The 12746-nt window shown below is 41.1% G+C and overlaps 1 protein-coding gene across 2 annotated transcripts in view; it reads right to left on the bottom strand.

Annotated features, from left to right (window-relative positions):
• HDAC7 (histone deacetylase 7) overlaps positions 1 to 10068 on the bottom strand; it is a 424630-nt gene extending 414562 nt beyond the window's left edge. For both annotated transcript variants that reach the window (XM_089691382.1, XM_089691381.1), the window contains exon 1: positions 9940 to 10068. The gene's annotated coding sequence lies outside the window, so the exon portion shown is untranslated. The remainder of the gene's footprint in view (positions 1 to 9939) is intronic.
• Between the last annotated feature and the right edge of the window lie 2678 nt (positions 10069 to 12746).

Raw genomic sequence — 12746 nt, 5'->3', positions numbered from 1 at the left:
ACTCAGCTACCACAGCATTAGAGGATGATAAATTCTTCACTTGCAGCTGTCAGACCTATTTAGTATTAAACCAAACAAAACGTTAAAGTACAATAGCTCAATAGTCACATTGAAAGATGAATTTCTGGTAGGTTGCTAATTAGTAAAGAAGTAAAAATGTATTGATTTGTTGATATGTTGATTACAAGGTATGCCAGCTGATATTTTAAGATATGCTCAACTTAATAACATTTTTGAAGGCCAACTCTGCTTTTGAATAAAATAAGAAGAAATTAGCACTTGTTACAAAGCATCTCTTTTTGCAGTTCTCAGTTCCTATCCAATGCTGTCCCCCATAAACTCAACTATCTTTGATCCAGCATTGGTTGTCTTTCTGCTTAAGTGGCACCCAGAGTCACTCATACCACTTCCTGTGAGCCAGGGTATCAAGGACCTACCTACAAACTGGAATGTCATCAAGCTGCCCTGAGTTCATATAGGAATTCTGCAAAAACTGGTGCCATATGGGACAGTTCTTTGCTGCAATTTGGACCACGACTGAGGGAAAAACAGGAAGAAAGAGCCTGTGCATTTAAAGGACTGGACCGAAAACGCCAGGAAAAATGTGGTTATTTACATGGCAATAGAACTCCAAGAATTGGGGGATACGAAAGCTAGAGTTCAGCTTCTAGGAAAGCAGAGCAATGAACCAAGGTTATGTAAAAATTGTTGTAACCCATAACGACTAAGCAGAAATTGCACCCATCTACCTCTGGAGTGCATTTACACCCAGCTGCCCATAGAGCAGAGTTGGCTCTGTCCACCCCATGTGAAGAGACCTAAAGATAAAGCTGACCATAGACGGAGCAACTTTCCTTCCTGCAATCACAGTCCCTACTGAACCAGCCGACAATCAAACTGCCTATGGCTGGTTTTATAGAAAACTTCTTATCTTCATCTATATATTTATACCTTGCCAGAATTTTTATCAAACTGACTAGTAAGTGGGAGAATTAGCCTTTATTATAAACACCTGATCAGTCCTATGGGCTGTAGTGAAAAACTTGCAGTCTCAGCGTCTCTTTACGCACGCAAGAGTTTTTGAAGGAATCCCAGAAAAATTGGATCTGCTCTTGCCTATAATTTGACTTGTCAAAAGCTGTGAGATAATTTCTTGAGAGGGAAACTTCTGGGAGACTTCCATACACAGTGTACAGCATATCCTCAGTTCCTATGATTTTAAGGAAGTAGCATTTTACATTTTTTAACAGTTACAAAACATAGTTGCCATCACATTGCAATAGAGATGTATTTTTAAAAACATTAAATTGCAAAATGGTTTGTGTATCAATTACATATGTAAATATATATATATATTTTTTTACAAAAATTGAATGTCCTATAAAGCTCAAATACACCTAAACCCCATCCTACTGCCCCCCAGCCCCTCTTAGGCTTGGATCTGCAAGTCACACTGCAAAGGTTATCTGCTCCTTTAGGTCTGGGGAAGAGTAAAAGCAGTGTTCTGTAAGCCGTAGATTATGTAATTTTCTTTTCTGCATCCATGGGTTCAGCCTTCTCTGAGGGTAGAACACAATGATTACTGCTAGTGGCTATAGCCACTGACAGTGATCGTTGGATTGACATTAGTACAACCAGCATGCCCAAAGATGGATCGAATCTTAGCTAGTTCCTGCTGAATCGGCTGAGATTCAATCCATCTATTGCTGGCTTTACTTACCTTATCCTCCACTCCCCCGGAAAATGGTGCTCTCCCATGCTCCGGTGATGGACTGTCCCTCTGTGTCATCACGCCCAATGCAAGGCTATAAACCTTGTATCAGTCTTGATGATGTCAGACCTTTAGACCAGTTTAACAGTGGAAAGGAGCTGAGGATCGGGTAAATAAATCCTCTTTTCTTTAACCTCCAGACGTAAATAAGCAGTTAACCCTTGCAATGCGGGAGCAGCCCCACTACAAGGAGAACATTTCAAGTTTCCTGGAATTGGGCTTTAACTAATCTGACTAATTATGATGAAAACTGGCTTGATTGCTATGGATCACTGCACTTTGTATATTGCCTTTCTGGTTGAAATAGACCTTATTATGTCTTTTTGGTAATATCTTCTAATGTAAAAATACATTTTGTGCTGAAGACTATAATAATGTTGGTTACACTGGTTCATAGAGTGGGGGACCATGTTTGCTTTACTAAATTCATGAAAAAAACCACTCCACAGATTGTACAAGTATTTTTATTACAGTTCCCGCCTCATTGACATAAGTATTGTCTGCTTCCTCAGCAGAAGTGAGTCAGAGATGCTGAAGAGCCACAACAGTCCAAGGTTATGACTCTCCCATGTGTCTGATGCTAGAGGGCTAGCAAGACATTTCCACAAACACAAGCTAATTACCTCACTCCAGTTCCCAACTTCCCTGCTCATTTTGGACAAAGTTTTTTCCAATTCTCCATAAAACTGAGCAAAGTCCTGGTGCAGAAGAGCAGCAGACACAACACTGTAAAATTAGAGATTCATCCACTAGTCAATAAAAAAAAAAGCTGCTATATCTACACACCTAAAGCAATTATCATAAGTCAGAATTGCCAGAGGGGGAGGCTCCAGCTCAGTGATTGACAGCAGCTCCTCCGGTGAGCCTTGCTCTCATAATCGGACAGAACAAAGCAGCAGCGCAAATAAAATCCAAATGAACTTCAGCAAATATATTACTTTTATCAATGACAAGTACATAATATTTTTGCACACATACCAAAAATGATTTTATAACACAGTGGAAGATGTAAATGAACATCAGCGATGTCATCAGAATATGTGACATTGTGTGGCTTAGCCCTACTCCCACATCGAGGTTGTGCAAGCAGAGAAGAATGAATTTGACCACGTGACCTGGTTTAATATGATTAAAAAGGTATTTCTGATTTTTAGATTCTTGTGATTTATGGATGGATTATTTAATTTTCACATGCCAACCTACATTTCTTGAGTCATGTAGAAGGATATAAACCCTAACAATGAACTCATATTAATTGCTCCCTTTTGGTCTGTTAGATATAGAATTGGAAATATTTTGTTATATCTGTTTGATATGCAAAGTGCAAAAAAATACCTTCTGATCCTGCCAGAAATATTATAAACTGATAACTTCCTGTGTTCTCTGCCTGTGCTGAATTCTTATCAGTTGGCACTGTTCCCACCAACATCTGTGGACAACAAACACTTCCCCCTATGTTATGAAGACTTATTCACTTTATCAGCTTCTCAGGGTCCACCACCCCATTCTGCAAATCTCTCCACTGACTTCTACTGTGAAAAACATTGAAAATACAAACAACAACTTATAAAGCATCCACAGTATTACATCACCAGCCTCTTCTCAAAATATCACCCAAACCATCCCCTCTGCTTCTCCCAGGACCTCCTGCTGTAGCCCCTTTGTCACCTTCTCCCATGCTAATTTTCAGGACTTCTCTAGAGCATCTTCCATTCTCTAGACCCCTACCCCAATCTGTCCAGCTATTGCCTGCTCTGTCCGCCTTTAGTTGATTCCTGAACACTCATCTCTTCAGGGAAGCTTATCCCACCTCCACCTAACAAATAAATATATTTCTTCAACTCTTTTCCACGCAGTTATTACTTTTTTATATCGCTTCCCCCTCCTTTTTAGACTGTGAGCTCTAATGAGCAGGGGCCTTCCAACCCTCATAACTGTACTACAGCTATATCTCCCTTTATATTGAAAAGTGCTGCACAAACTGTCGGCTCTATACAAGTCCTGTATAAAACAAGTGTGGAGAGAAGACAAGGTGATGTAGTCCTGTCCTAGGGTGGCAGCTCTACTCCTTCGTAGATACAGTACAATGACTGAGTCCTCAGGCTCCTTCTTTGCAGTGTCATTGGCTGCCAGTGTTGATCGGATGCTGGTTTTCCAGCAAGCCTGCTTGATGGAAGTCAGCCAGTTCCTGCCAAACTGACCATTTTCGCCTGATTTTTGGCCTGTGTGTACCCAGCATAAGTGTCTGAAAGAATATTTGTTTTTGTTGCCTATAGTAAAACAATGAATGATTTTCACACTAAAAGACAATTGGCTACTATGAGCAAAAACAGAGTTTAATATAACAAGTCTCAATCTGTAGAAGAGACCACTCAGCGGTTGACAACAAGGGGAACATTTAAGACCTCACAAAGCCTGGGGCTTACATAGAACAACTATACAACCCCTGTAATAAATGGATCCATCCATACTACATAGTATGAAGAGACCTGCAGAGTGCTCAAAGTCTTCCTGGAGAATGTCATCCACGATGCCGTCACCTACACAGAGCATGCCAAGAGGAAGACTGTCAACACCACGGATGTCATCTATGCTCTCAAATGACAGGGGTGCACTCAGAGGATTCAGAGGATAAATCCTGATAACAATCATCCCATGCAGCTATTACCTTTTGTACCACCTCCCCCTCCCTTTAGATTGTAAGCTCCATGAGCAGGGCCCTCCTATTCCTTCTGTATTGAACTGTATTGTAATTGTACTGTCCCCCTTAATATTGTAAAGTGCTGCGTAAACTGTTGGCACTATATAAATCCTGTGTAATAATAATAAATAATAGAAGTGACATGTATGTTACGGTACATTATCAGAATCATCACTGATGATGCATACAGGTTGAAGCTGGCTTCATTTAAACCCCCATCATTGGTACTTTCTAGCATGCAAAGGCTTTAATCAGCTAGACTGTCTCTGGCTGATCCCCAACAAGCATGCAACAAGCAAAGGTAGTGTCTCAAAAAGTCTCAAAGACACTGAATCAGCATGAAAGCCACTTTATTAGCATTTTCAGGAAGAGGTTATTATGGCAACCTCCACTTTTCTTTCAGTCTAGGGATCCTTTAAAGTGAAACTAAACCTTCCTATTCATTTCAGCCAAGGAAGTTGCCATCTTAGCCGTTGTTTGATCTGCAACTGCCATGGTGCTGCACATGTGATCAGTTATGACAGAGAAGGGCAACCAAACTGATAAGAGGCATGGAGGAGCTCAGCTATGAGGAAAGATTAGAGGAACTGAATTTATTCTCTATTGAGAAGAGGAGATTAAGGGGGGATATGATCAACATGTATAAATACATCAGTGGTTCATATAGTGAACTCGGTGTAGAGTTATTCACCCTGAGGTCATCACAGAGGACAAGGGGGCACTCTATGTCTGGAGGAAATGAGATTTAATCTCCAAACATAGAAAGGTTTCTTCACAGTAAGAGCTGTGAGACTCCCTCAAGAGTTGGTTCTGGCCAGCTCAGTGGATTGCTTTAAAAAAGGCCTGGATTCTTTCTTAGATACACAGAATATAACTGGATACTAACATTTATAGGTAAAGTTGGTCCAGGAAATATCCGATTGGCTCTCGGGGGATCAGGAAGGAATTTTTTCCCCTGCAGGAGCAAATTGGATCATGCTTTGCTGGGGTTTTTTTTGCCTTCTCTGGATCAGCTGTGGGTATAGGATTATAACTTTTATTTTTTAATGGTTGAACTGGATGGACGTTTGACTTTTTTCAGCCAGACTAACTATGTAACTATGACACAAGTCATTTGAAGGTTTGACAGTTTGGTTGAGAGCACAAGCAAATGTAACAGTTACATTCTCAGCATGGGACGAGAATGTAACTGGTATTTGAAACCATTAAATTGATGGGTTTAGTTCTGCTTAATGTTGGAAAGGCATTTCACAATGCAATACCAATATTATCCACCTGACAGCATAGAAAGATAATTACTTCCTGTCACATTATGTACAAAAAAGTCATGCGACAGCAAACGTTTCTGTGGTCTTCTCGACTCCTCCACCATCAAATACCACCATGTATTACATAAGGAAAATTGCTCTTACACGTTTTTAAAAATAGATTTCTATTTTCAATTATTTCTATGAATAGATTTCTACTTACACAGCAGAGTGCGGTAGAAAAGAAAGATGCGTGCAGAGAGTTCACTATTTTTATGAATGAGACCTTAAAGGCCTGTTCACACCAGCAGTTGCTGGAAACAGCGCATCAGACAGCAACCTTTTTTTTGACATTTTAATGAAATGTCACAAAGTGGCAGTTTATTTCATTCAAAATCTCCCTCTTAGATTGTAAGCTCCAAGGAGCAGGGCCCTCCTATCCATCTTGTATTGAACTGTATTGTTGCTATATTCTCTCCCTTTATATTGTAAAGCGCTGAGCAAACTGTTGGTGCTATATAAATCCTGTATAATAATAATAATAAGCCGTAGTGCAGTGCAATGCAGTGGTCTGTGTTGCACCATGTTGTGCTGAAAAAACTACTCCATTCTGTGTTTTATTAACCACTTCCAGACCGGACACTTTTACCCCCTTCCTGACCAGGGCAATTTTCAGCTTTCAGCGCTATCACACTTTGAATGACAATTGCGCGGTCATGCAACACTGTACCCAAATTATTTTCACCGCTGGGATTTTTATTTTTTTTGCTATGTAAATGAAAAAGTCCAAAAATTTTGAAAAAAAGTGTTTTTTTAAATAAAATTTTGCAAATAAATAATATTTCATCATAAATCTTTGCCAAAATTTATTCCGTTTTTCTTTTTAGTAAAAAAAAAATCCAAATTAGTTTATAACCAAAAATTATAATTTTCAAACATTTTTTATTTTACATTTTTATTTTATTTTTTTATATTATTATTTTTTTTTTTTACATACTGTCACCCTAGCAGTACAGTGTCACCATGGTGACACTGTACTACTTGTAGGGGGCGATAACGATTTTTTTTTTTTTTTTTTACACTGATTGCTTTTACACCCATATAGGATGTAAAAGCAATCATTTCTCTTTCTCTCTGTCTGCATTCTTGCACTCATTGAGAAGTACTGAGTGAGCTGTGATTGGTCACAGCTTGTCACATGGTACAAGACTGTTGTGAATAGCCTTGTACCATGTGACCTCTGTGATCATTCACAGATTTCACACGTAGTAAGCAATGATGTCACAAGTGACATCTTGCTTACTACTTTGCATGTGATCACTGATTGGCCAATCAGTGATCACATGATCAGGACCTCGTACAGAGGTCCCGTCCGACGATCGGTGTTTCACTGTGTCCGGAGGACACAGCGGGCACCGGATCGCAGTGCTGCGCGCTCCCAGGGAGCACGCACAAGCAGGGTGCAGGGAGGCCACCGTCCGGCCGTTTATATGCAACGGGAAGTGGTTAAGGAACACTACTGCATCTCAGTGGTGTGAACTGAGCTGACTGTAAAGAAGGCAAGTTGACTTGTCTTGCATTGGACATGTCCTGAAAAAAGATGCCTAGTGCATAAAGTGTGAACAGGCCCTCACAAGAACTGCACTGAATATTGATGATGTTCAATAACATATACTGTGTTTCCCCAAAAATAAGATGCTGTATTATATTTATTTTGGCTCAAAAAAACACACTAGGACTTATTTTCGGTCTTATTTTTTAAATGTCCAGATGTGGACAGGGGGTGCAGAGGTGAGCTGCAGGTAGTTGTGGATGAGGGTTACTATGGAGAGGGCCGGTTGATGACAGTTGTGAGCTGCAGTCAGGTGTTGCAGGGGTGACTTGACAGGTGAATTTCAGACAGGGTGCAGATATGAGCCACAGACAGGGTGCAGGGGTGAGTTGCAGACGTGGGATGCAGAGGTGAGCTGTGGCCAGGGGGAGCTGAGCTGTGACCAGGGGGTGCAGAGCTGAGCTGTGGCTGGGGGGTGCAAAGGTGGGTTGCAACTCAGCTCACCTCTGCACCCCCCCAGCCGCAGCTCACCTATGCACCCTGTCTGCAACTCACCTAACTCAATTTACCTCTGCAACACCTGACTGCAGCTCACCTTTGCACATCCCCCCTCCACTGTCCTCATATGGTTAGCTAGCTTTGCAAAACACAGCTGTTAGCAGCCAGCCCCTCTCTATAGTAACTCCCATTTTGGGTCCTATCTTCCCACACAGTGCACCAAGCGCACTTACTCACTGCTCCGCCTCTTCCCTACTGGCTGGTGTTCACCCCCGGGGCATCGGCTTCCATGCATTAGGCTGCAGGAGGAGATGCCCCACCCCTAAACACACTGCACCCTCAGATATCTTTTCCTTCCCTGTCCCACAGTGAGTACAGAGGTAGGGAGGTTCTGTGGGAGCGGATGGTGCTGTCACTTCAGCCGTGCTTCTGTATATATAAGAGACAGTAGATATGGGTGTGTGCAAGGCCAGTGCTGGAGGTGGCGGAAAGACGTTCCTCCATGTTCCGGCTGAAAAAAAACCCTGATCACAACTAGGTCTTATTTTTGGGATAGGTCTTATACTTTAGCAATTCCCACAAATAGCACTAGGTCTTATTTTCGGGGTAGGTTTTATTTTAGGGGAAATAGGGTAGCAAAAAGTCAGATACCAGCTTTCAATATACACAGATAAAAACTGACTTCCTATTGATATCTTGGCATGAGGGTCATTTGCATCATATTATTCTATAAACAAAAGTGCATGTCTGGCCTTTGTAATGATATCCTTGATTCCTTTTCATTGCATTTTTTAAAAATGGAATTTGTTTTTAAATAAATTCATTTTATACACCACATACTTAATGCAGTATTAAACCCAAAAGCAAGGATTACTTACCAGTTCTTAGATGTGGTGGCTGCATTAGTTTTCTTTTTTAGGCTTTCTTTTATTTTCACCTGGTAATCCAGCCAGTAAGTCTGCTGTTTTCCAACATAACAAGCTGTCTTACAGATGTAGCAGTAAGAGGGTTGAGACAAACTATTTACCACTGACAGGGGTGCTTACAATGATCAGCTTTTATTCACGTATGTAAAACCTTTATTCCAAAAATAAGAAACCTTTTGCAGTAACTACATATAAAGTGTGAGCTGGAGTATGTTTAGTGCATCTAAATCTACTAGTACAGCTAACACTCCCCTCCCCCCAGACTGACAATGCTGCTGTCCAGTGGTGTTTCTGTTGCTCCTTCATACAGAGTGTAGGCACTCTAATACATGCAAGATGTTACTGGCCAGATCACCAGGTGGAAACAGTGAGAAAAAAGCCTAAAAAAATAAAACTAATGCAGCCACCACATCTTATGATTAGTAAGCTGCAATATGTTACATTTTTGGGTGGAATACTGTTTTACATCTTTAAATGATATACAACTATACTCCACGAATACATGTAACCTTTGCTGCAAATACAGGTAAAAAGAATAAAACCAGCAACAGCTATAGACCCCCCCAAATGCACACTATATACATAATGTAGGTACCTTACATCAGAAGGGTTTATGCATTGCCTAATATCATCAATCATAATGTCAATATAATAAACACATATTTTAAGAAAAAAAAAGTCTATTTTGTAGACCGTTGCACACCGATGGCATAAAAGATATACAGATATGAGTCAGTTTAGAACAATTTAGTGTAAATAGAATCATCCTTAGTATTTGTTTTTGATTGATACTGTTTTGATCAAGTGATGATTACTGTACATTCCTGAGTTTGGTTTTCCTAGAAAGCATCCACAGGTTAAACTATGCAAGCTTATTTTACGGGAAGATAAACTATCTGAGCAAATCGGAATGAAATGAAGCTCTCTTTAGGTTCTAAATGGGAACATGTCCATCAAGGTGCAGAGGAGTTCCCCAACTTGTAGAAAGTGATAAGAAAGTTTGCAGCATGACCAACTTTTAGAGATAGCAGATTGTATTTATGGTTCATGTGAAAGGGTGTGGGTTGTAATATTTTCCTCCATAGAAATTTGGCTGTCGGTCAGAGATTTTTGGCTTGTGTAAGAACACAACATAAAAAAAATACTGGAAAGATCTCAAGAGAGGAATTATTGCACTGTAATAATGCACAGCAGGAGATGTGCACTACTGGTCATCATGTATAGCATGTATGGGGGGCACTCACCGGTGGTGTGGTCATGTAGTCCTATGGCTGGGAAACCATGGTGGGAGGATGTGGCTCAGAAGCGCAGTTTGTTTGAAACATCACAAGATCCACTATGCCGGAGAGAATGAGAGTAGCAGCAGCCTGAAGAACAGAGAGAGTGAGAGAAGAGGAAAGGGGAGGGAGGCCAGGGAGGGACCATACAGGAGGGATCTATGACTGGGTTCAATTGACAATAGAAGGAAATGCTTTACTTGACCTTAACCCCTTTGCTACCACAGGGGTCTGCAAAGATGTTCACCTAACATGAAAGATGAAAACAGTGTCAGCAATCACTTCCAGTAGCAGTTCTGAGTCCTGTCTAGTGCATGTCATAACATAAAACATTTCTATACAGAATGGTACTCTGAAGCTAGAAAACATATCAAGTGGGTCTAATTAAAAAAGTAATCTGACATTGACAGGCAAATATCATTTTGAAAAAGGTTTTTGACAAAGACCATCTGCGACTTGTCAAAACATTGATACAATAACGCTCTTCCTATTAAAAACTAAAAATATAACTTTGATGCGTATGCACAGACACATAGAGGTTCATGATAAATACCCTCTCTATAGATACATAGTCATGTACTCTGAAGTTTATTTGACTGCAAATATACCATTAGAGCATTGCCAATTAGCTTTCAAAACATCTCCTTGAAGTTTAAAGGGTAACTCCACTTTTGTTTAAAAAGTGATATACCATTTACAAGTGCCTGCTTACCGGAAAAATAAGTTCAAAGTGCACTTATCCTTTAGGGTAGGCGTGCTCAGGCAGTGTTCTGTGGAACCCTGGGATTCTTCCCATTGGTGTATTTAGGTTTTGTGCTGCCCTAGGCAAAACTAAATCTCCCCCCCCTAAATCTAAATTGGAGCCAGTGGAACAAAGGGTGTATTGTGCAACTTAATGATATTTTATTTTCAGATGGAAATGAGAGAGAGAGAGAGAGAGAGAGAGAGAGAGAGACATACTGCTGTATATATACAGCACTACATCCATCATCAAACGGGAGATCAATGAGGCTCTGACAGATTATCCCTTGGCAGGGAAATGCCCCACCTGCCTGCTCAGCTCACCATCTACCCTGGTTGACAATCAGGCAGTCAGTGCTGAATCATCCCAGCCTCATGCTCCCCATCCCCAACACATACCCAGGGCGTGCTAACAAGGATGGGACCAACCTACAAATCTCATACATTCCCTCAGATGGCTACCGATGCCATCCTGCCTGGCCTGGCCTTCTTCTGCTTGATTCATCACCTCCCTCTCCAAGCTGCAGCTCAGTCACCGGCCTCAGAGATATTACTACTTGCCTGGGGGGTGGTGCAGCCTGTTTCAAAAATGCCACCCTAGGCATTGTAGTAAATAAGTCCCTGATTCCTGCCTAGGTTGCTAGGGGTTCTTTGAGCAATGGCAGATTGATATCTGATGGTACCTGCATAGTTCTGGTGGAAATTGGGGGGGGGGGGGATTTACTAAAACTGGTGTACTCAGAGTCTGGTACAGCTGTGCATGGTAGCCAAGCAGCTTCTAGCTTCAGCTTTTTCAGTTAAGCTTTGAAAATAAAACCTGCAAGCTGATTGGTTTCTGTGCACCAGCTTTTGCGCTCTCCAATTTTAGTAAGTCTCCCCTAATGTGTCTTGAGAGAACCAGAGGCACAACACCAATGAGGAGGCATTCTTCCCACTCAGCACAAGTGTAAAGCTGACTATAGATTAATGGAAATTTAGCTGGTTCAGCATGGACCGACCAAATGTAGATCCATCTATGACCATTCCTGTTCATGAAAAATTGATCTAATGCTCAAATTCTCATGAATGGGCTTGTTGGAAACCTTTTCTTCAAACAGTGCTGCAGCCAATTAGCTGCAGTGCTGATCAGTGTATTCTGACAGCACAGAAGTCCTTGCAGTCAGATTACAATAAATCAGTGAGGACAACTCTTTCATTCACTTGTGTGTATGGGGAATCTGCTTATTTTTTTTTTCAATCAGCCTGGTGGCTGATTAAAAAAACTGACCCATGTATTCCCAGCTTAAGGGGCATTTTCCTCTCATTGATCAACATGTAAGGATGCCTTCTCCCACTGATCCTCAATAAATGGTAAATTGTTTCCTCTGACCCCCGATGCAAGGGAAATTTTTCCTCTCACACTACACAGATGTAAGTGGACACCTTTCCCATTGACCACTGGTGTAAGAGAACCCTTCACCAATGGAAGGAGGCATTTCTCCACTGACCACTAATATGAAGGCATCTTTCACACATATCATAGTCAGCTCTAATCAGCAGAGTATCTGTGAGCAAATCCCCTGCTGAATGGAGCCGAACAACACAGATGTCACATCTGTGCTCCTTCAGTTTCTGCCTGGGTGGCAGACCTCTGTCAGCTCTGTCCATTTACATCAGGCTACCTCTGATCCAATCCACAAAGACACCAAAGGACGCAGTCGTTTTAATTCTTTTGATAGACCTGGATGGACGCAGAAGTACGCAGGTGTAAATGGACACAGGTCTGTTTACATCCGCCTGTCCATAGGGCTGCATGGACCTTCCGATCAGGTCCATCTGAAAAACTGACAGGAAGCACACTGACCTGATCAGAATGCCCATGTGAAAGGGCACAAAGGAGTCTGTATTTCTTTTGTGGACATCATTGTTACTTTTCATTTTCATTTTGTAAATGTTACTGAAAAGTATTTTATTTTATAGAGTGGGAGTAGTTGAAAGAATGATCAATGTTCGATGTCAAATACTACAGCTTTGACACATTATGTTTAATTTAT

Source organism: Staurois parvus, unplaced genomic scaffold (genome assembly GCF_062004578.1).
Source record: "Staurois parvus isolate SC_StPar_1 unplaced genomic scaffold, SC_StPar_1.0 ptg000562l, whole genome shotgun sequence".
In the NCBI taxonomy this organism is placed as follows: Eukaryota; Metazoa; Chordata; class Amphibia; order Anura; family Ranidae; genus Staurois; species Staurois parvus.
The sequence above is the reverse complement of the archived record's forward strand: the minus strand, read 5'-3'. Positions and strand labels throughout refer to the sequence as shown.